The sequence below is a fragment of the Panthera pardus genome, unplaced genomic scaffold (genome assembly GCF_024362965.1).
Source record: "Panthera pardus isolate Hobbes unplaced genomic scaffold, ASM2436296v1 HiC_scaffold_10, whole genome shotgun sequence".
NCBI lineage: Eukaryota > Metazoa > Chordata > Mammalia > Carnivora > Felidae > Panthera > Panthera pardus.
This window is the reverse complement of record NW_026526655.1, coordinates 35,125,147-35,150,817: the sequence shown is the minus strand read 5'-3', so window position 1 is coordinate 35,150,817 and position 25,671 is coordinate 35,125,147. Positions and strand designations below refer to the sequence as shown.

At 39.8% G+C, this 25,671-nt stretch overlaps 1 pseudogene; it reads left to right on the top strand.

Moving 5' to 3' along the window:
* Positions 1 to 25,671, top strand: part of LOC109254479 (aldehyde oxidase-like) — an 83,066-nt pseudogene that overhangs the window by 25,502 nt on the left and 31,893 nt on the right.

Here is a 25,671-nt window from a genome sequence, read left to right as displayed (position 1 = left end):
ATGAGGGTGGAGCCATCAGGAGGGGACAGTTGACTATAAAAAGCAACAGATAGTATGTTAAGAAAATGTCATGAAATGACATCACAACATTTATAAATATAGACATGTTTTCTACTTCCAGCTTTGTTGAAGTTTAGTCTTCCATAGAATTATTTGACAAAATTAAGTATATTAAAATATTTCTTTTTTTTTATTTTAGAGAGAGAGAGCATGAGCAGGGGAAAGGGGCAGAAGGAGAGAGAGAGAGAGAGAGAGAGAGAGAGAGAGAGAGAGAGAGAGAGAGAGAGAGAATCCCAACCAGGCTCCACATGGAGCCTGATGCAGGCTCATTCACACAACCCTGGGATCATAACCCAAGCTGAAAACAAGAGTTGGACACTCAACCAACTGAGCCACCCAGGTGCCCCACATGTTAAAATATTTCTAAACATTGAAGAAGAGGGAGAGAATATTCAAACCGGGAAAAAGTGAGAGCCAAAGCACACCATTGCAAATGAGCATGAAACTCTGTGTTGCACCACCTGGCCAATGGGGAGGAAGGAAAATGCAGAAGGCTGCATACCCTCCACAAGCCCACAGGAGGAAGCATCCTGGGACCCTGGGAGGAACACTTATTAGAACTGAGAGAAATGGATCACTTGGGTCTTTATATAACACTTTAAACATTACACCTAATGGTTATTTTTTTATAATTTAAAATTTTTAATGTAAAACTAAAGGCAACAAAGTGTATTTTTTTAATCTAGGAATATTGACTAGAGGAAGCTGAATGGAAGGCATAAGACTACAAAGTAGAAGCTTTAAGTGATGTCACTTGATTCACCCAAGAAATTGTATTAGTTTGCTGTTAATTGGAGGAGTCTACACTTGGCTTTATTTTTTCCTCTTTTGACTGCCTGGTGACAGTATGTCATACATGATGTTAATCTTCTATTCTCAGAAGCTGGATATAACCCCTCTGGTTCTTCGTTGACTCCATCTATTATGAGAAAACACCCTCATAAGCAATATTGAGAGAAAATTACTCTTCAGAAGCAATATTAAGAAAATTTTGTGACTCTTATTAAAGTGATCATACTAATTTCTATATCACATGAAAAATATACTTGGCTTCTAGTCTAGTGTGGTCAGCTGGTTGTAGCATGGGATTAATGAGGCCAGTATGCTTCAGGTGCCCTTCAGGTATAGAAAATTTATTCAGAGAAATCCTTTTAGTTGTATGCTCTCTAGCCAATAATCTTGTAACTGTTTGTCACAAGGGAAATCAAGAAAAAGAATGCCTGGGTGATTACCTACAATCACTAAGACGACTACAAGGCAGTCTTCCCCACGTTCCTCCAACCCACTGAGCCCTTTTCCTGTGATGACCTGTTTCACAATAATCTTGTGGAGTGGCTGCCATCATCATGTTATAGGTGAGAGAAATGAAGCTGAATCCAGAGAACAAAGTCAACTACATGAAGGTGACCCTCAACAAGTGGAAGAAATGCTCTACTGAGAGAAAATATGTTCACCTCATTATGAGCTTTCGGCACACCACCTAGTCAAACAACAGACAGAAACAAAATAACTGAGTGGTGTTAAAATCTTCTACAGCTCTGTGCTCTACTTACAATTCTTCTCCAAGCTCACAAGCCATTAACAGTCAGCCTGGGGGATGCCCAGCTAGCCTATGTGTTTTTAATTTGGGTTGTCTCCTTCTATTCTATGGCTTTTAGGCACAGGGTTGTTGCCTCCACTCTGGCCCTTCTAAGACCCTCTGGCCTATTTTAAATATCTACAATGGTTCTACTTTTCAGGACCCTGTTCAGTGTCGTAGCCTTGGAGACAAGTATGAGAGTGCTATAGAAGATCTTCATTCTAGACATCCCTGCAGCACACTAAACTATGAGGTTAGTGGCCTTTTTTTTTTTTTTTTTTTAATTCAAAAGCCAGTGGCTCCTTTACCTGGACACTCCACTTATCTCTCAGTGATTCTCAAGCTTTAGAAGCTCAAGCTTCCCTTTTGGTGAACTTAATCTTTCTTTAATAAGTTAATTAAAATTTCAAACTCAATGAAGAATCAGAACTAAAAATAAAACTAGCAATGGCAGTTTTTTAAAAATTTCTTTTTGTGTTTTGCTCTGTGTCCTTGTACCATGGACATGAATGAGCTGGCTAGCTTGCCACATGCTCTCTGCCCTTGGCATTGTGGAAGCTAGACACAACCAGAGTCACATTCCATGTCAAGGCCATGGGGCTGTTTTGATTTCATTTATAGAGGAGCAGAAAACCCAGCCCTTGGAAGCTGGTGAAAATGCAGTAACAGTTTTCTAAAAGAGCTATTGATTTGCTCTTTTTTTTTTTAATAAACAGAAATGTTTGCTCCCCCAGTCTCATTTTCCAGGTGTCATTTAGAGTTGAATCAAAGTAAGTTCTAAGAGTTATTCAAGCTCTCCTAATGAAAGCTAACTATTAGAACAGAATTCCTCATGACTTTCAAATGGAATTTTCTACCACAACATCATAAAGCCAGCCTGTTAGTAAACTGGATAAGATTTGATGTGTTTTTCCTTGAAATTATTATTGAGAAACTTTTATTATCGACAAAGTTTTATTAAGTCAAGAACATGACAAGGCTTTTTAAAGCATCAGTTCATTGAATCTGTTGGGTTTAGTTGTAAAAGCTTACAGTATGTCATAACGAACATTGCAGTTGGTATATATATCTTGAGATTTTAGGTTCAATATGTTCAAAAATTCAAGGACACCAAACTCCATTGAAAGTGATGATATTGAAAGTTTAAAAAAGCTGCTATCTTTCCTGGTGTTCTGCAAAATATGGCAGTTGCAACCTTTGGCTTATAAATACCCTAACATTGCTTTGACAATGCAATAAACCTCAGAAAGGAGCAACAACAAATTAATGAGCATCCAGATCACCCAAAGAAAAGCGATAATCTTTACACAGCTGCTAATCATAAAAGGGAGCTTGTTATTATAGATTGCAAGGCCGAGTTTGGGAAGCAGTTTATCTTCCACACAGATGTGTTTTCTTCTTGTTTTCCTGTGTTTTTTCATACACTATCACACATATCTACATTGCTAGAGCAACTTCAGCACTCATAACAAGCATTTTTTCCCCCAAATCAGTTCATTTGCTTTGAAAGCATTTCGACACAGCTTTGGGAGATCACCAATTTAAAGAGACAAATCCTTTCCCCCATGGTACCTTCAGCCACATAACAAGCAGAAACAAGTAGTCAAGTACAGCCTCTTTCACCAGTAGATTCATCCCAACTGACTGACCGCCCCCCAACCAAAAAAAGGGTTGTATCTTCAGCTAATATAATCAATTGTGTATTTGTTATAGAATAGGAGAAAAATATATTTTGTGGGATTTTTTCTTCACTCTTTCCTCAGGCCTCACACAGCAGGGTTTCAGAAGGCTTTTTTTGAATACTATGAAGTATTTCATTATTGAGAATAAAAACTATTATGTCATAGAAAACTCTCAGAACCTTTACAGATATGTAAGAATGTCTTTCCTTAATGTTGAAGCTTATAAAGTACCTGGAATTTTGCTCTTCAGGATGGAAAAAATCTCATAGGATTTAAAAAAATAATTTATTGTCATGTTACAGTGTAGTCTTGGCTTCGGGAGTAGATTCCTGTGATTCATCACTTACATACAACACCCAGTGCTCATCCCAGCAAGTGTTCTCTGGCGGGCATCTCATAGGATTTTTTTTTTTTTAAGATGTGGGTTGGAGCACCTGTGTGACTAGGTTAGTTAAGCATCTGACTCTTGATCTCAACTCATGTCTTGATCCCACAGTCATGATCAAGTCCCACACTGGGCTCCACACTAGGTGTGAAGCCTACTTAAAATAAAAAAATAAAATAACATAACGTAATAAAAAAGTGTGGGTGATTTTCACTCAAGTTGAAAGCCCAGCACAGAATCACAGCATAGTACTTTGGGAGTATTTTACAGAAGGAGTTAATCCCTACCACATGGAACATGAAAAACCATATTTGATGGAGTCCCCATACATTTTTTTTTTCTCTTGATCACCTTCTCAGCTCCTCAAAGGAGAAAGACAAAAGGCCTGCTGGGAGCACTTGTTCCTAAGGACAGAGTGATGAGCTGTGTCAGTGGGGCTGGTGTGTGTTGGGGCTGCGTCAGATCCCTGTTCATGCCTGAACCACCCCCCCAGTTCCTCTCAGCTTCCCTCTTTCCCTACATTTATGGCCTGACGTCAGTCTTTATTTAATGGTGTCAAGACCAAGTTCTAAATTATTTTTCTTCATAATCTTCTGCTTTCTAGTTTATAAATTCAGGATGAACGCAACCTCCCCCCAAATTAGCCAATATTCCTTTTTCATGCATTGTATTATAGTAACTACAAAATTGAAGTTTACATTTAAATGAAACAATTATGGACACTAGAATAAAAAATGCGTATCAGTAAATGTATATTTTGTAGAACAGTAAATTAAAATTTTTAAAAAATTTACATCCAAGTTAATTAGCATATAGTATAATAATGATTTCAGCAGTAGAATCCAGTGATTCATTCCCTAAATATAACACCCAGTGCTCATGCCAACAGTAATGCCCCTTGCCCATTTAGTCCATCCCCCCTCCCACAATCCCTCCAGCAACCCTCAGTTTGTTCTCTATATTTAAGAGTCTCTTATGTTTTGTCCCCCTCCCTGTTTTTATATTATTTTTGCTTCCCTTACTTTATGTTCATCTGTTTTATGTCTTAAATTCCACATATGAGTGAACTCATATGATATTTGTCTTTCTCTGACTGATTTTGCATAGCATAACATACTCTAGTTCCATCCACGTTGTTGCAAATCACAAGATTTCATTCTTTTTGATTACCAAGTAATACTCTACTGTATATGTACCACATCTTCTTTATCCATACATCTGTCGATGGACATTTTTTGGCTATTGTCAATAGCATTGCTATAAACATTGGGGTGCATATGTCCCTTTGAAACAGCATACTGTATCCTTTGGATAAATACTTAGTAGTGCAATTGCTGGGTCGTAGGGTAGTTCAATTTTTAATTTTTTGAGGAGCCTCCATATATTTTCCAGAGTGGCTGCACCAGTTTGCATTCCCACCAGCAGTGCAAAAGGGTTCCCCTTTCTCCGCATCCTCGCCAACATCTGTTGTTGCCTGAGTTGTTCATGTTAGGCATTCTGACTGGTATGAGGTGATATCTTATTGTGGTTTTGATTTGTATTGCCCTGATGATGAGTGGTGTTGAACATTTTTTCATGTGTCTGTTAGCCATCTGGATGTCTTCTTTGGAAAAGGGTCTGTTCATGTCTTTTCTTCACTTGATTATTTGTCTTTTGGGTGTTGAGTTTGATAAGTTCTTTATAGATTTTGAATACTAACCCTTCATCTGATATGTCGTTTGCAAATATCTTCTCCCATTCCATCAATTGCCTTTTAGTTTTGCTGATTGTTTCCTTCGCTATGCAGGAGCTTTTTATTTTGATGAGGTCCCAATAGTTCATTTTTGCTTTTGTTTCCCTTGTCTCCAGAGACATGTTGAGTAAGAGTTGCTGTGGCCAAGGTCAAAGAGGTTTTTGCCTGCTTTTTCCTCTAGGATTTTGATGGCTTCTTGTCTTACGTTTAGGTCTTCATTCATTTTGAATTTTTTTTTGTATATGGTGTTAAGAATGTAGAACAGTAAATTTTGTATGAAATAAGAATAAGTTCATAGCATCCCACACATGTATCTTGTGCCAAGTTAATTTTAGGAATCTCTCTGCTTCCCGCATATAATTGTCAGTCAACATTTGGCTGTTATTTTACTTTTTATCAGTTATATTATAAAGACAGTAGGTTTTAATTTTTTACAAATAACCAGTAAAAATGCTGAACATGTTTTCAAATTATACTTGCCACTTTCCATTTCTCTCTTGATGTTCCAGGCCTGCCCCTGCCTGGACAGCCTCTGATCTATCTCAAGCCAAAGGTTTATTTTTTGAGTCCCTCAAATAGATTGACAGTGATCCAAGACCACTCTTCTGTAGTCCCGTGAGCATCAGAGGCTATGGGAGAAGTGTGTTTCTCAGTTATCTTTATGTGAGTTTCCTCATTGCTTCTTGAGTGACAATTTTCCTGGAATTTCCACTGCCCACACTGCTGTCACCGGTCCCCTTAGCAGCCATAGCCTTCATACTGTTCTCTGGGCTTGGCCTCTGTTCTTTCCTTTATAAACCCCTCCTTTTTCATACATCCAGTTCTTCTTCTCCCAATAACCAACCAACTGGGAAAGCTAACAACTCTCTCATATTTGAAATACTGGGGGAAATATTATGTTTCTTAATCGCCACTTTGGTTAATGATGCATATTTAAGGTATTTATAGAACCAGTATAGCAAGACAGTTTATTCCATAGGTCTCTAAGAAAGAGTAATATTAGTAAATCATTTATCAAAATGCAGGTCCCTTTGTCTTCATTCTTTTTTTTTTAATGTTTATTTATTTTTGAGAGAGAGAGACCGACCAAGCACGAGTGGGGAAAAGGTAGAGAGAGAGGAACACACAGAATCTGAAGCAGGCTCCAGGCTCTGAGCTGTCAGCACAGAGTCCAATGTGGGACTCGAACCCACAGACTACGAGATCATGACCTGAGCCAAAGTAGGATTTTAACTGACTGAGCCACCCAGGTGCCTCATTTCCTTTTAATTTTTGTTTATTTCTGAAAGAGAGAGAGAAAGAGAGAAACCGAGCACAAGCGGGAGAACAGCAGAGAGAGAGGATCCTTGTTTTCATTCTTTATCAGGACTGTCCAAGTTATGAGTTTTACCAATTATTTCTTCGCTTCCTTACTTGGCATAGGAAAAGAAGGGCCCTTTTGTTGACAGCATGCCCTCAGTATTTTATAAAACATAGTCATGATACCATCATGCTCTTCTGAAAAATATTATATATTTCATTGCTTAGATATAACAGTAAAATAATTTTGATAATAAAATTTAAAGAAGTAATGAGCATTAAAAGGATATAATTTTACATTTTCGGGAAGAAGTCTTTATATTCACTTACATAAATGGAATTTGCATTAGAGATATTTGTGTTCTGTATTCAGAAAACGTGGGCAAAAAATAACAGCATCATGACTATACATGCCAGTTTGCCTGCTGTATTTTTGAAATGGGCTTATTGTCCTGGTGTTATTATTAAGAGTGACTCTTTTCAGTTTCAAAAGTGTTCTGGTTTTGGTGTTAATTATATAGCTGCTCTCTTATGGGAGATGTGCATCATATTATAAATTATAAAAGTGATTATAAAAATGATATGTTGGGGGGGGGGCACCTGGGTGGCCCAGTCAGTTAAGTGTCCAGCTCTTGATTTTTGGCTCAGGTCATGATCTCATAGTTTGTGGGTTTGAGCCCTGTGTCAGGGTCTGTGCTGGCAAGCATGGAGGCTGCTTGGGATTTTCTCTCTGCCTCCGTCTCTGCCCCTCCCTGCTCGTGCTGTATCTCAAAAATAAATAAACATTTAAAAATAAATAAATAAAATGATATGTTGGTTATTGATTAAACAGAGTGTAGACTCAAAGCAGCTTCCTCAAGACCCAGTTGAGCATCGCATCATGCATCTGTCTGGTATTAAGCATGCCACAGGTTAAGCCATTTACTGTGATGACATGCCTACAGTGGACCAGGAACTTTTCTTGATTTTTGTAACAAGTTTAAGAGCTCATGCTAAGATTGTGTGAGTGCTAAAATTCCTAATAGGCATTAATGATTGCCTTTTCGTCTAAGTCATATTAGTGGTAAGTAATGGTACAAAGAGGATTGGCTGTTTGTTGGCGATATCCAATGCAGATTAGAGGGGAACTTAGATCAAAATGTAGGATTTACTACAATTTGTCCTTCCATATACAGTTGACCCTTGAACCACACAGGTTTGAACTGAGCAGGTCCACTTACATGCGGATTTTTTTTGTACCAGGACTATAAAAACGTTTTCTTTTCTTTATCTTACTTTATTGTAAAAATATAGTATATAATACATATTACATACAAATATGTGTTAATCCACTGTTGATGTTATCAGTCAGGCTTCTGGTCAACAGTAGGCCCTTAGTAGTTAAATTTTAGAAGAGTCGAAAGTTATATGCAAATTTTCAGTGGTGTAGGGGGTCAGTTCTCCTAACTCCTTCATTGCTCAAGGGTCAACTTCATTCAAGTTCAAGTAATAGCTTCATTATCCCAGGAATTTTTTTCCCCGTTTTCTGGTAGAGAACTATTGGAGCAGCCCCTAGATGTATCTTACCACTCGAATATCTTATTCTCCAATTAAACATGTTCTCCATGGACTTCATGCTAGGGGGCTTCTCTGAGGACCTGCTTTGTGTGTTCTCATCTAGGTCTGTTGATCTGTCAGAAGCTCCCAGCCTTCCAGGCATGGTAGACATTGTGACTGAGGAACATGGTGGTGTAAACTCTTTCTGCCTTTTAATTCAACATGAGAAACTTCTGATGACAGAAGAGGTACTGCATTTTGCTTTCTCTTTCAAAAATAATTTCCTCAGTTAATGGCATTGCACATTTTCTTAAAGATGGCATCAAATTTGGTACATTATAAAAGATGCCAATAATTCCTCAAAACACTGTATTCTAATGGTGAATGAATTCAAATATATTCATCTTCCATATAAGTCAAGAAGTTGACTAGTTGTATAAAAGATACTTATTGTTTTCTATTTTCTAGTAGTAAAATAGTGTGCTAACAAATATGAAAGGGTAAATGAGGAGAGAATAATAACTTTTATTTGCTAATCTCTCCCTTAAAAATTCCCCACCATTGCCCTAATCTCAATGCATCCAAAATTCAAGCTCAAGTGATATGTCCACCATGAAGCCTTTTTCTTATCCTTTAATACAGTTCTGTCTCCCTCTCAGAACTCAGTGTGACTCATTCATTTATACTGACATGAATTCAACAGACATTTTTTTTCTCATTCTTTTTATTTTTTTATCTTTTTATTATTTTTTTATTAATATATGAAATTTATTGTCAAATTGGTTTCCATACTACACCCAGTGCTCATCCCAAAAGGTGCCCTCCTCAATACCCATCCCCCACCCTCCCCTCCCTCCCACCCCCCATCAACCCTCCGTTTGTTCTCAGTTTTTAAGAGTCTCTTATGCTTTGGCTCTCTCCCACTCTAACCTCTTTTTTTTTTTTTTCCTTCCCCTCCCCCATGGGTTTCTGTTAAGTTTCTCAGGATCCACATAAGAGTGAAAACATATGGTATCTGTCTTTCTCTGTATGGCTTATTTCACTTAGCATCACACTCTCCAGTTCCATCCACGTTGCTACAAAAGGCCATATTTCATTCTTTCTCATTGCCACGTAGTATTCCATTGTGTATATAAACCACAATTTCTTTATCCATTCATCAGTTGATGGACATTTAGGCTCTTTCCATAATTTGGCTATTGTTGAGAGTGCTGCTATAAACATTGGGGTACAAGTGCCCCTATGCATCAGTACTCCTGTATCCCTTGGATAAATTCCTAGCAGTGCTATTGCTGGGTGATAGGGTAGGTCTATTTTTAATTTTCTGAGGAACTTCCACACTGTTTTCCAGAGCGGCTGCACCAATTTGCATTCCCACCAACAGTGCAAGAGGGTTCCCGTTTCTCCACATCCTCTCCAGTATCTATAGTCTCCTGATTTGTTCATTTTGGCCACTCTGACTGGCGTGAGGTGATATCTGAGTGTGGTTTTGATTTGTATTTCCCTGATAAGGAGCGACGTTGAACATCTTTTCATGTGCCTTCAACAGACATTTTTAAATGAGCACCTAATATGGCTGGCCACCATAGCTGAGCAAGACCCATATGGTCTGTAAGCTTATAGAGCTTAAAGACAAGAGGAAAAGGCAAAGTGGACCTTTAATGTGCTTCCTACTTTGTATTAAGTTTATTTATTTATTTCTATGTCTTATGTGTTTCCCCTACCTAGTAAAAGTCCTTGAGTGAGACCCCATGTCTGATTCATCTGTATATTCCACACATTGCTTCCCATGTAGCAAGGTGGAGGGACAATGATAGCACTGTTGCCGTTTGAAAGTTTCAGATGATTCAAAACGATTTGGCTGTTATATCTTAGGTTTTCAGAAAATGCAGCAAGGGCAGTGTTCAGTAGGTTTTCTGCCGAACTCAGATTTCTCAGTTTAATGTTTACCCAAAAGAGCTTCATCATTTGACATAGTCCCTACCTCTGTCTCTTGCTGGCTGATTTAGTTGATAAAAATGAAAGTTTGATGACTGTGAAGTCAAGGTTGAAATTCTCCCAAAGCAGGGCTATGTGGGACTGGCAGAAGACAATGGGAATTATGGCCTTTGCAAAATGTTAATTAAACAAGCAAAACCATTCTGAGATGCACCATAGGACTTCGTCTGTGTGGTGTGGGTATGTTGATTATGAGCATCACAAAGACATGTCTGTGTGCCAGGTCACAGAGGCAAAGCTAGGCATCTGTGCAGAGTGGAGAACATTGTGAATGCCTTTGTAAGTTTATTTTTTTTTTATTTTTTAAATGTTTACTTATTTTGAGAGAGAAAGAGACAGAGCATGAGCAGGGGAGGGGCAGAGAGAGAGAGAGAGAGAGGGAGACATAGAATCTGAAGCAGGCTCCAGGCACCGAGCTGTCAGCACAGAGTCCGACCAACCATGAGATCATGACCTGAGCCAAAGTTGGATGCTTAACCAACTGAGCCACCCAGGCGCCCCACCTTTGTTAGTTTAATTTTTTTTTTTAACTTTTTAAAAATGTTTATTTTTGAGAGAGAGACAGAATGCGAGTGGGTTAGGGGCAGAGAGAGAGGGAGACACAGAAGCAGAAGCAGGCTCCAGGCTCTGAGCTGTCAGCACAGAGCCCGATGCAGGGCTCGAACCCACGAGCTGTGAGATCATGACCTGAGCCAAAGTCGGATGTGCAACTGACTGAGCCACTCAGGTGCCCCAGTTTAATTCTTTTTTTAATTATGCCTTTAAAAAATCTTTTCATTATAGAATTTTAAACATATATAAAAATAGACAGTAGTACAATGAGTCCCCATAGACCCATCATCCAGCCTCAACAATTGTCAGTATTTTGCCATTCTTGCTTCATGTATCTCCCTACTGTCCCCCCCACCCACATCCAGCAAACACACACGTGTGTGTGTGTAAATGCACATGCACACTAGATTTAACTTTTTTAACTATAATTTTTTCTAAAGACAAAACTACTGTGTGCTCATTGTAGAAAAGATTTAATAGTTTAAAGTTAATTTTAAAATGAATGATTAAATTTGAATTGTGGTCATGGTATGAGGTGAGAGATAACTGAACAGTCGTGGTGAATTCTTCTGGTTCTATTGCGCCTTTCTGGAGCCTTATTTTTTTCCCATCAACTTTCTGCCCTGATCTCTGTTTGAACCCCCCACCTGCAGGTACAATAATGAAGGGGATGCTCTGTGCTTGATTATGTCTTGACTCCTACAGGCTCAGTCTCTTCCTGACAAGCCTGTGCTACACCAAGGTTTGGGGCAGAGATTTGCTCACCAAGAGTGTTGTACTTTCATTCTCTCCCTCCCTTGTCTCTGATGAGATGGGCCGTGACCTTCTGGTCCTCCCTGTTCATGAAGGGTGGCCCTGATCATGGTGGCAGCCATAGGTCAAGGTGTGTGACTGGCTCTCCTAGGCCAGCTGGCCCTCAGCAGCCCCACAGGTTGGCTTAGAGCCTGAGTCTGCTGTATGACAGCCATTGCTGCCCCTCGTCAGCCCCTTCTGCCAGTGAGGCAGCCCAAAAACCTGAATATGCCTGGTGCCTGGGTGTTGGTTCCCAGATGGTCCCCATACAGGGCAAAAAAGAAACCAGTGGAAGAGGCAGGCCACTCCAGATTGATAGGTAGTGGTTTTAATAAGCAAGGGAACTTAATGGGCTTGTCTTGGGCAGCCACAAGTCTGGTAGATGTCTGCACCCACCTGCCAGAGTCTTAAAAGTTTGTAGGTATTGATGCCTTAACTGGGTTCAGTCACATGTGCCATCCAGATGGTCTATACCACACCTCACTCTCCTAAGGCTCCATCCTTGAAACAATTCCTAGTGTGGAAACTACTTTCCAAGGACAGGGAAAGAGTGAGGAGTCTCCATTTTCCTGGGTCAAGTGCAAGGATCAACTGGTGGTCACATCCTGTCAGTGACATCCTCCAACACTGGGGTCAGCAGGCCAACTCTGACAAATGCATTTTCTTGCTGAAGCCTTTGTTAAATGCTGCACTGCACATGTGAAGGGTTATTTGTTGTGTGTCTGGCTCTGTGCTAGGCAGGAGGAGGAAAATGAACGAAAGGAGAGGACCTGGTGCCTGTGCTCCCTATTGTAGGTGTTCTGTGTCAGTCAGCTTGTCTGTGCCGTGGTCGCAGATTCAGAAGTTCAGGCAAAGTGAGAGGCCAAGTGAGTGAAGATTGTCTACCAATATTTGGAACCACTGATCCTGACAATCGAGGTAATGAGTTCAGGGGTAGTGCCAGAAGAGCACATTTCAGTGGGGTTGGCTACAGTAACAGGAAAGAAAATCCGACTCATAGTGGTGTCCAAAACACAGGGGCTTTATTGGCTCCGGACTGAATCAGTGTCAGCAAAGAACCTGATTTTGTGCCTTTCCTCTCTGCTGCCCACAGTCCAGGCCTTATCCCTGTGGTCACAGGATGGCAGCCAGGTGCTTCCCGTCCATGTCCAGGGAGCAAGAGAGAGCACCATTGTCCCAGTGTTCCATGTACAAGTCCTGAGATCCAGCCTTATCAGTCCACTTAGGTCACATGTCCATCTCTGAATGAATGATTGGCCAGAGGAATGGAGGACCTGTTCGTTACTCCTGGGGGTTAGATTTACTTGAAGTGCAAGGGCTGCAGGGGGAGCGATGAAGATGGAAACAGAAATCTGATCGCTGAAGGGGGCAGCTGAGAGGAATGCTGCCTGGGAAGCCAGCATTCAAGACAGTGGACATGCCTTGTGGCCCTGAGTTCACCTTCACCCCAACTCTCTCAGGTGTGTGCAGGAATCAGCAAGATGCTCTGCAAAGCAAATAGTGGAGACACTATTTTTAAATTCTTTAGTGCATATCTTAAATGAGTATTGAGGAATAATAGATCCTATGATGCCTGCAGGTATTTTGGCAACTTAAACAAATTGGAGTATTGCATTTTCTACCCTGTTTTTTAGAAAGGAGTTAGAAATTTACAAAGATTATAAGACTCACCTCCATGAAATGATAAGGTGTTCTTCTGCATCCATTTCATTGGTTCTTATAATTTACTAAATAATGAAAGCATGCAAGTAGGGAAGGCAGCATGAATAGATTAGATTCAGCTCAGACAGATGCATGGATGTGGAAATACGTTATCTTTACAACAGAATGAATCAGTTATTCTCTAGGTGACTAGGATGCCCTGTGGCAGAGAAAGAGAAACTGATGTGGCTGAGATTAGTGTTTCCAGAAGAACTTGGCTTTATGTGTGTGTTTCCTGTCATGCTGCTTTACTCCTAGGAACATACAGTCTGTTTCTGGACAATGTGTTCAGTGTTTTAAAATTAAAATAAGGGGCACTTAGGTGGCTCAGTCGGTTAAGCATCTGACTCTTGATTTCCGCTCAGGCGATGACCTCACAGTTCATGAGTTCGAGCCCCATGTTGGGCTCTGTGCTGTCAGCTCAGAGCCTGCTTGAGATTCTCTCTCTCTCTCTCTCTCTGCCCCTCCCCCACTTGCTCTCTCTCTCTGCCCCTCCCCTGTGCATTCTCACGTGTGCTCTCTCTCTCTCTCTCAAAATAAATAAGTAAATAAACTTAAAAATTTTTTTTAAATAAAATCGTGTCAAGAAGACAGACATACAGAAGTTAAGTTGCAGTCAAGGAGTGATAAGGCCTCCCAGATTTTCCTGGCAGTTTCAAATTGAAACATTTTCTTCCCTTCTTAGTCTGGTGTTGACTGCTGTGCTTGCCTCCTTTATATATATATACGTACGTATATGTGTATACACACACACACACACACACACACACACACAGACACACACACACACTTATTCCCCAGCACTTGGTTTAGAGTCACTTCTGAATAAGAAATTATTTCTTGGGGTGCCTGGGTGGCTCAGTTAGTTAAGTGTCCAACTTCAGCTCAGGTCATGATTTCATGGTTGGTGGGTTGGAGCCCCACGTCAGGCTCTGTGCTGACAGCTCAGAGCCTGGAGCCTCCTTCAGATTCCATGTCTCCCTCTCTCTCTGCCCCTCCCCCACTTGCACTCTGTCTCTATCTCTCAAAAATAAGAAAATTTAAAAAAATTTTTAAAGAAATTACTTCTTAATTACTTCTTAATAAGAGATTATTTACATGATGTTTCATCAAAATTTTGTTGATAATCCTTTGCCCAGTTACCAGTAGCTAAATATCTTCCCTTCCCTGCCCCCACCTTCCAGCCAAATAAAGTTCCAAACAAGAAGATACCTCTCTCCCTGCCCTCCCTCACTCCAACTGGCAGATCCCCAGTTGTTTGCCAGAGAATACCAGCATCAAACACCAAACTCTGACACTGTGAAGAAGAGCTGCCTCATGTTTTTATCAGAGGTCAAGCTCTCCGAGGTCAATTAACTGGATCAGAGTGGATTTAATCAAAATATTTAGTGGGAAATATTCCCAGCTCCCTATATATCATACTTCCTTTTTATCATTTTTTATTTGACAAGAACAATTTCTGAAATTGTCTCAAAGTTGCTCAAAGAGTAAGCAGCAAGCAAAGTGGAAAAAAATTAAACTTAAAAAAAATAGGATTTATAAAACTTCTGTTTTCAACCTGGAATATCTGAATCTTAGATAAATAAGAAAATCATATAAATTCATTATAGAAGGAAGTGTGGTATCAATCTAAATTAGATAAAAGTAAATATATCTCTGTCTCTAACACTGAGGTTTGACCAAGCTTATGCTTTTTAGAGGGTTTAATAGTTTTAATGGGAAAACTCCATCAAAACTCTTGGCTTAAGGGGTCAGGCTGATGACCATGGTGAAAAAAAATATGCTCCCACCCAGAATCTCCTATCAATCATCATGATCAACAACATGACCATAGCTAACACTTCTACAGAGTTCACTATGGGGTTATACAGGTCAAAGCAGGTTTTATACATTAACTCACTAAATGCTCACCACAGTCCTATGAGGAAAAAGTATTATCCTCATTCTGTTGAGGAAACAAGAAGACAGGTCATACAGATGGTCACGTAGCCAGACAGTACTAGAAGCAATCAACAAACCCTCTGTGGAAGAACCCGGGTCCCATGGTGGTAAAAACAAATGAACCCACTTTTGAATGGAGGAAATGACAGGATCACAGTACAGCAGCCCTCCAGGGTATGTTGCTAGGTCTAAACATCTGCTAGTGGCCAGGGAGAAACAGAGTTAGGATAATTCCCAACTGCTAGCAGGCTGGAATTTCATGGATGGACAATAATCCATGCTAGATAATGTTGGCAGGAGCTGGCATGTCACATTTGCCAGTGGACACAGGGATTACAGCAAAGTAAATTCCTGGAATAGATAAGAAAACAAGTCTAGATTATTATAGCTACATTCCTGATTATGTGTACCCACCACTGTTCCCCTTCACTGGGCACCCAGTGGAAGCCAATGGGAGTCCATGTATAAGTGGATCGGCGGTACTTAGACTGAGCTTGTAATGGAATCTCACTTCCAGGGCTGGAGATCCCAGGTGCTCTACTGCCCTGTGCAAATGCTGTGTTATCCCCCCCAAAACAGGAGTGTGGGGCTGGCAGGCAGATCCACCATGATCCTTATCACTGGATGTCTTCAGCTAGCACTTATTGAGCACTTATTATATGCCACATAAGCTCTTTACATGCTTCATTTCATTTTATCCACACCACAACTGTTGGAGCTGTGTGCCCAAGTATATCTCCATTTTACAGATGAGGCTCAGAGAGAAGAAATAATAGGCCCACAGTCAAATAGGTAGTAAATGGAAGGGCCCCTGGGTGGCTCAGTTAGTTAAGTATCCAACTTCGCCTCAGGTCATGGTCTTGGCAGTTCATGAGTTTGAGCCTCACGTTGGGCTCTGTGCTGACAGCTCAGAGCCTGGAGCCTGCTAAGGATTCTGTGTCTCCCTCTCTCTCTGCACCTCCCCTGCTCACACTCTGTCTCTCTCTCTTTCTCTCATTCACTCAAAAATAAACATTAAAAAATTTTTCGAAAACAGGTAGTAAATGGAGAAAATGGACGTAATTCTGACTGGGTCCAAAGTCCACGCTCTAAACCCATGTGCTGTGTGGCCCTGGATGCATAAAATGGGTTGCAGAATGAATGGTACAGTCTTTCTGGAAAATATTATTTCCATTTTGGGACCACCTTTTGTGCTGGGGTTTTTTTCTGAACATGCTCTGTTTCTTTTGTCTCGATGGGCACACTTGTATTTATTCTGTGAGCAGTCACTCTGAAGGCTGGCTCTTAACTCAGGTCACTAGGATCATACTGAGTGAAAATGCATGGGATTCCAGAGCAGGAGAAATGCTGCCCCAACTCAGGCGATGCCCCACCAGGGGTGGCTGCTGCCACAGGGCTGGATCTCTTGCCCAGGGAGCCTCACTTTTCTGCTCTTTCCAGGAACTCCAGAAAGGAAACTGGAAAAGTTGATGAAGCATTTAGAGTGGTTGATAAAATTCTAGAAGCTAAAGCTATCTGAAAAAAGTGATGAGACGGGAAGCAGCCCTGGAAGCTTTCTAAACATGGCTAGTTTCTTGCTACTTTTACCTTTTAGAAACCATATAGAAATCAGCATAGGTGGATGTTGCTCCTCAGGAACAGGCATTTCATTCACATGCGCATTTCCCTCTGTCTCGTGTGTGTGTGTGTGTGTGTGTGTGTGTGTGTGTGTGTGTGTAGAGCACAGCAGGGAGGCAAAGTGGGAGGCACGACCCCCTATACTGTGCACTGACTGCCTGCCTTGTCATGGCTCCAGTTGTTCCAGGATGTTGTCTCTTTTTCTGTTCACGACCACCCTGCAGATTGGAAATCTGAGGCTCAGAGTGCTTATGGAGCATGAACACAGCCATACAGCAGCTGCTAAGTGACAAAGCTGGTCATCAAATTGATGCTTTTCTTAGGATTTCCAAAGCCTGTGTTTCTTTCTCTTCCATCCTTTCTCTCTCTGACTTCTCTCCATTCCTTCCAGAATTCCTTCCTTCCTTTAGGTATATATGTAATTCAAATGAAATTTCCCTCTTACAAAATAGTTGATTTGAATTTTCCAGTAATCTATTTTGAAATAATTTAAAATTTACAGAAAGGTTGCAGAAACATTAAGAAACCCCCAGTTATTCTTTATCCAGATTTACCAGTTATTAACACTTTACTACACTTTTCTTTATCATTCTCTCTCTTTCTGTACACACACACATTTTTTCCAAGTCATTTGAGAGTAAGTTACGTGCTTGTTTATACCTAAATACCTAAAGCATGTATTTCCTAAGAGTAAGAGTATATCTTACATAAACAGTTATCAAAATCAGAACATTAACATCAACACAATACTATTAGTTAATCAACAGACCTTATTCAAATTTTGCCACTTGTCTCAGTCATGTCCTTTATAGCAAAAAAATAAATGTACCATCGGTCTTAAATAACACATATTTTCCCCACTATGCTCTGCTGTCATCCATGCTAGAAAGCATCCTTAACGCCTGCCATGCAGGATTTGACTTACAGAGATGTGTTGCTGGGTAGGTATGGGCTTTCTGTGCCACATCTCAGGGCAGAGAAGAACTCATTTAGCATTGTCTGTCTTTAAGTGAATTCCCAGGATATAGGCCTCTAGTGCGTGTTTGGAACTACTATCTCATAATTTTTCTCTCCAGCCCTGATCCCAAGTTCACGAGGAGTCCTAAGACTAACCATCCCTGAGTGTATAGCCAGAGCTCTGTCAGCTGTAATCAGTCCAACCACTTGAGGTCAAAGCCCATCATGTTTCTTAATTCCATAGCTGTATTAAACCTGAACATGGTCACAGGCTGCCTGGATAATGTCACCTGGAAGCTATAGAAAAGACCCCTTGCACCATCACCCAGCCTTATTAGCTGTGTGACTCGGCAAAGCCCATCTCCTTGCTTTAAAATTATATATAAATAAAATAATACTGATCTCAAAGATCCATTGTGAAGATTCTAAGACATAACACAAGCATGCTTGGCATAGAGCTTGGCACGTAATATGAGATCCATAACTGTAAGGGGTAATTACTACTAGGTTTAGATGTTTTTATCATTCCCCAGACAGTGTTGTCTGCTACAGAACTAACACACTGGCAGGCACCCCCAGTGTTTCCCAGTATGAGACATTTATGGGACCTGCCTGGAGATTTCTGTGCCCCCTTTATGGAATTCTGGAGTTGGAGGGTTCAGGGTAGCACAGGAATGTCTTTTGACAAGTTTTCATAGTGCTCCAGGTGATGCTTAGGGTCAGTAAAATGTGGCAAACACTTGAAGGATAGGTCTGCTTTTTGGGAGAAGAGGAGAAAGCATCTTTAGCATAAAGTGATGATGGTGTGAGCATCTTGGAAGTATCTGTGTTTAAGAGGGTTCCTCCCTTTGTGCCATTGTATGTTCTTGCCTCCATTCCTGCCATATGTGTTTTTGGGTGAATTCAATTATTGTTCTTTCCCTTGACATCTTTAACTATTTTATTCAGTTAAGTAATGTATTCAGTCCGTCTTTTACTTGAATTTTAATTTGTATCCTACCCCTTACCCTATTTATAAATATAAAAGTGATACAGGATGCTTTAAAAGGAATATTTATACTACTTTTAAGTATTCGTCTTCTTAACTCAGTAGTTAGAGGTATTTTTTTTCTTACTATGCAGTTGTCATTTGGATTAAGAATTTTTGGCCACTAGGGGCGCCTGGGTGGCTCAGTCGGGTAAGCGTGGGACTTCAGCTCAGGTCATGATCTCATGGTCTGTGGGTTTGGGTTCAAGTTCCGCATCAGGCTTTGTGCTGACAGTTCAGAGCCTGGAGCCTGCTTCAGATTCTGTGTCTCCCTCTCTCTGCCTCTCCCCCACTCATGGTCTGTCTCTCTCCATCTCTTAAAAATGAATAAAGGTTAAAAAAAAGTTAAAGAATTTTTGGCCATGTATTTCAATGAGTGGTAACTGGAGGTAATAGTTGTAACAGCACTTTTTTTTGCTCTCAAACAAATATTTAAAAGATAAAATATGTGGAACACTATATCAGGTCTTTGTTCTTGAAGGGAGTGATATTATTGTTTTTTTTCCACTGTTAAAAAATATGTCGACCCTTCCTAACCCTGATGTCACAGCACTTGAGGGGCATTAAAAACCCCCATTCATAAAGAGACAGCTGAGGCTGGGAGGCAGGTGACTGAGCAGGTATCAAACTGATCTAATTTCCCAGCTCTGAAGTTAACATCCCTCTCTACAGGATGCCACTTCTTATTTCCCTCTAAAATTCCATTAGCTGGGATGGGCTTTCCACTGGAGAGCACAGAAGACAATCTGTACAATAGGATTTGCAAGAGATCTAGGAGCTCTGAAACCTAGATTATCTTCCCCACATCCTGTCCTACTGGGCATAATACAGATAGACTCCTTCATATCCAAATGGCTTTTCAGTCTTTAAGGGCCTCTTATTAAAATGGAAATATTCCTGGAGGAATCCCTCCTAAACCCATAGTGGGATAACATTTTATGTTGGGGATTAGTTGATCAAATTAGTTGAGAAAAACACCTAGGGAGGCAGAGAGGGAGGGCACCATGGGAGGAGGGCTGCAGGGTGAGTGGTGAATGTAACAGTATTCTAAAACTTTTCTGCTTTACAGGTGTAGCAGAAACAGCTCTGTCCAATACTTTTTAGTTTTTATTTTTTTAACGTTTATTTTATTTTTGAGAGAGCGAAATGGAGAGCGCGCACATGAGAGAGAGAGTGTATGAGCACGAGTGTACAAGCGGGAGGGAGAGAGAGAGAAAGAAACAGAGGATCTGAAGCAGGCTCCATGCTGACAGCAGAGCGCGATGAGGGGCTTGAACTCTCAAACTGCAAGATCATGACCTGGGCCAAAGTCAGACGCTTAACCAAATGAACCACCCAGGCACCCCTAGCTTTTTATTTTTCAAGTGAAGTAGGTATTCAACAAAACAAATTCTGAGTGGATAGGTCAGGACTCTAATATTGCAAGAATTTGAGCCCACTGACTGGATTTTTCAATGTACAGTCTTTGATAAAAGCTTTAATAAAACTGAGATTTGAGTTTTTGACATTTTAATCTTTATGTTTTATAAATAAAACATAATCTCATTTTTCTGTATTTTTTCTTTACTTAGATTTGGGGTAAAATAGGAAATCCAGACTCCAATACAAAAGATTTCCTTGGGAATCTCCCTTAAACAATTTGCAAATCACTGTTATTAGATAAATTTTTAATTTGTTAAAGTTCTGCCTTCTACCTAACATAACGGCTAGTCATTAATATATTCTGGTTTTTTCTCTGTTTAATTTTTTTCTCCCATCTTCCAATTTGATATATCTGATCTTTTTGTCTAGTTTTCTTGGTGGTAGTTCTAGGTGTAAATTTTACGTACACATATGTATATATGAAACATTATATCTGGCAGCAACATTTTATCAGTTTACATCTAAAAATCTTAACATTTCATAACATCATTTTACTCTCATTTATAATAGTCTTAAGAAATTTCCTCTTTATCCATTGAGTACCACATAAAGCAAGGTTATAATTTTGCTTCAAATGCAATTTATAAAATTCAAGAGGGGAAGAAAGCTAATTGTGTTTACCTGTATTTGTTGTCTTTCCATTGTTCTCCCTCCTTCCTGATGTTCCAAGATTCCTTAAAAAAAAAAATCACTTCTTGGGGCACCTGGGTGGCTCAGTCAGTTAAGTGTCCAACTTCAGCTCAGGTCTTATCTCACCATTTGTGAGTTCGAGCCCTACATTGGGCTCCGTGCTGACAGCTCAGAACCTGGAGCCTGCTTCAGATTCTGTGTCTCCCTCTCTCTCTGTCCCTCCCCCACTCTCACTCTGTGTGTCTCTCTCTCAAAAATAAATAAACATTAACAAATTTTTTTAAATCATTTTTGTCTGCTTCAAAAACTGTTCTTAGCCGTTATTAGGACATGTCTGTTTAAGACAAATTAATTTTCCTTCATCTAAGAATGTCTTGATTTCTTTTTCATCCTTGAACAATATTTTCACTAGGTATAGATTTCTGAGTTTACAGGTCTTTTAGCAGTTGAAGAAAGATGTACCATTTCCACTGGCCTCCGTGGTCTCTAATGAGAAATCTGCCTTTTGAAGTATTTTCTCCTATAGATAAGATACTGTTTTTCTCTGTCTGCTTTCAAGATATTTTCTTGTTTTTACTTTTCAGAAGTTTGACTCTGATGTATCTCAGCATGGATTTCTTTGGATTTATCATATTTTAAAATATTCGCTCAGCTTCTTGAATCTATAGGTTTGTGCCTTTTGCCAAGTTTAGGACATTTTCAACTATTATTTCTTCAAATATTTGACGTCAGTGACCCAAATGTTCAATCTTTTATTATAGTTATACAGGTTCCTGAAGCTCTGCTCATTATAGTTTCAGTCTGTTTTCTTTCTGATGTTCAGGGTAGGCAGTTTCTTTTATTCTATATTCTTGGTCACCGATTATTTGCTCTGTTGTCTCTATTCTGTTGTTGAGCTTTTCCATTGAGCCTCTTAAATTTGGGTTGTTGTATTTCTTAGCTCTAAAATTTCCATTTGGCCCTTTTTATATCTTCTCTTTGCTGAAATTTTCCATTTTCCCATTTGTTTTAAGTGTTTATGTAAATGCTCACTGAAGCATTTTCATTACGACTGCTTTAAAATCCTTGTCAGATTATTCTAACATCTGTGTCATCTCAGTGTTGGCATCACTTGATTGTCTTTTCTCATTCAAGTTGAGTTCTTGGTATAATAAATGATTTTCAATTGTATTCTGGACACTTGAGTATTATGTTGTAAGACTCTGGATCTTATGTGAATCTTCTATTTTACAGAACACCTCTGACCCTGTGTTGGTAGGAAAAAGGGGGTTGCCCTGTTATTGCTGGGTGAAGGGTGGAAGTCCTGATTCCTCATATGGTCTCCACCAACACCACCACAACACAGGGTTTGGGGCATCCCATTACAGCCTGACAAGGGTGGATGTCTAGATTTTGCATTCAACTTTTTCAGATAGGGATGGGGCCACGGTTTTTGTTTTTTTGTTTTTTTTTTTCTGTAGTGTTTTGCTAGAGTAGAATGGTTATTATATAAAAGTTTTCTTGCTAGGTTTCCCATCTCTTGGTCCTTTGGCTGGAGAAAGTAGGCTTTTCTTGGGGCTTTTCTTTCTGTCTTTTCATATTGAAATTTTGGGATTGCTGGCTTCTCTGGCACCAACTCTGTGATATATGAAGCAAACAACAACAACAAAGAACATGAACTCACTGAACTCACCATGTGTGTTTCCTTGGGTCCCAGAGTTCCTAAGGGTCTGCCTTCTTCTCTCTACATTTTAGAGTCTTCTTCTCTATTTCTTTTATATATAAATAAAGAAGGCTGTTAGCTGTACTTAGGACAAAGAACCAAGAGAAGTGCATCTAGTCCATCTCATCTTGGACCAGAAATCTCCTTGCCATCACATTTTGACTGACTCTAGAATGTCACACACCTTTTTCTAGGGCTCTGTGACCTGCCGTATTGGCAGACCTAACAGATACCCTTATAGAACCGTACTTAAAATCTGCAGATATAATGAAGCTAAGTGTTGTTTATGACCCTTAACTGTGTAGCCTGCTGTTTCTCCATAATGGAATAACAACTGGGGAATGCTACCTGTTCTAGCTGAAAGCCTTCTTGACTGGGGTGTACTTTCCTATAACAGGTGAAATACGTATGGGACGTCAAGGACACTTTTATATGGAATCCCAAAGCATGCTTGTTGTTCCCAAAAGAGAGGATCAAGAAATTGATGTCTGTGTTTCTACAGTTTCTGAAATACATACAGGTAATAATGGGGCCGTTGTGGAAGGGATGTGGTTAAAGGTTTCTGCTGGCTAAATACACCTGAGCAATTAGAGACCCCAAAAAAGTCTTAAGGAACTGAAAGAATTTGGAATACTAACAGCCCTGTCCATTTGGGTATCAATAGCTGCATCATTTCAAAGCTTTTAAGAGAGTATTATGAAAGTCTGGGCTTTTTGTTTATGGAACTGTAACTCCAGAACCAGTTATGGAGGCAGTAGGTCTCTTTTGCTATACTCTTGGCATTGGTAAGAATATAAAAGAGAAAAGAGGAAGGCCTGCCCTCTAAAGCTTATAAGTACCTAACTCACATGAAGCAGTTAGGAAATGGTATTGGACAGAATGCAACTGAGTACTAAATCATCTAAGTCAGAGTTTACACAGAAGGAAGAATTAAAAGAATAGAGTGTTTGCTGAGAGCTAGAATCATCCAGAAAGTCCATGAAGATGAAGTCTTAAGTTTGGATCTGCAGTGAGAATGAGGTTTGTCTAGATGGTGAAAAAAGAGGCCAATTCTAGGCAATTCTACACCAAAATAAAAAGCCACTCACTCACTCATTCCTTCTGTAAACATGTATTGCCTGTGTCTTATATATCAGGCAGCATGCATGTAAGAAAGGAGGAATGGCATAAAGACTGCCCAAGCTGGAATAAAGGATGCATTTAGGAGTGGCTGGTTTAAGTATCAGGGTAAAAGCAAGGGGAACAAAGCAAAAGGGTTGACTTAGTAGGTCATACGCACCAGTGTTATTACCAGAGCAGGTGGGCATGTGGGAATGTGGGGAAAGAGGCCTTTTAGAAGCTAGAACATTAAGAAGGGTCAAGTGAGCCCCACTCCAGTCCTGTCTGCTCCTCACTCCCTGTGTGATATTGGGCCCATCACTTCATCCTTCTTGGCTCCTCATATACAAACATGAGTTGTTACTATTAAAAGACCTCCAAACGTTAGGATGGCAAGGTAGAGCAAGACCTGCATCCAGGGAAGACCCACTGGCCAACTTTAGCAATAATACAAATGGGAGTTGAGAAATGTGTCCAGTGGAGAAAGCAGAATGTGGGGAAAAGAACCAGGCTGAGAGAGGTTTGCAAGGGCATGAAATCTTGCTGCTTCAGGAAACCTATCCCATGCGTTTAGTAGGTAAAGGATACTTTGGGTATGGTTCATGGGGAAAATTTTCAAAAATTTATTGACACAATCAACAAAAGAAAGCCGGAGTAGCCATACTTATATCAGACAATCTAGACTTTAAAATAAATACTGTATCAAGAGATGTAGAAGGGCATTATGTCATAATCAAGGGGTCTAACCACCAAGAAGACCTAACAATTGTAAACATTTATGCGCCAAATGTGGCAGCACCCAAATATGTAAATCAATTAATCACAAACATAAAGAAACTCATCGATAGTAACACCATAATAGTAGGAGACTTCAATACCCCACTCACAGCAATGGACAGATCATCTAATCAAAAAATCAACAAGGAAACAATGGCTTTGAATGACACACTGGACCAGATGGACTTAACGGATATATTCAGAACATTTTATCCTAAAGCAGCAGAATATACATTCTTCTCCAGTGCACATGGAACCTTCTCCAGAATAGACCATATACTGGGACACAAATCAGCCCTAAGTAAGTACAAAAAGATAGAGATCATACCGTGCATATTTTCAGACCACAACGCTGTGAAACTCAAAATCAACCACAAGAAAAAATTTAGAAAGGTAACAAATACTTGGAGACTGAAGAACATCCTACTAAAGAATGAATGGGCTAACCAAGAAGTTAAAGAAGAAATTAAAAAGTATATGGAAGTCAATGAAAATGATAACACCACAACCCAAAACCTCTGGGACACAGAAAAGGCAGTCATCAGAGGAAAGTATATAGCAATCCAGGCCTTCCTAAAGAAGGAAGAAAGATCTCAGATACACAACCTAACCTTACAACTTAAGGAGCTGGAAGAAGAACAGCAAATAAAACCCAAAACCAGCAGAGGACAGGAAATAACAAAGATTAGAGCAGAAATTAATGCTATCTAAACAAACAAACAAAAAAACCCCCAAAAAACAGTAGAACAGATCAGAAGCTGGTTCTTTGAAAGAATTAACAAAATTGAGAAACCACTAGCCAGTTTGATCAAGAAGAAAAAGGAAAGGACCCAAATAAATAAAATCAAGAATGAAAGAGGAGAGATCACAACCAACACAGCAGAAATAAAAACAATAAGAGAATATTGAACAATTCTATGCCAATAAAATGGGTAATCTGGAAGAAATGGACAAATTCCTAGAAACATATACACTACCAAAACTGAAACATGAAGAAATAGAAAATTTGAACAGACCCATAACCAGTAAGGAAATCGAGTTAGTAATCAAAAATCTGCCAAAAAACAGGAGTCCAGGGCCAGATGGCTTTCCAGGGGAATTTGACCAAACATTTAAGGAAGAGTGAACACCTATTCTCTTGAAGGTGTTCCAAAAAATAGAAATGGAAGGAAAACTTCCAAACT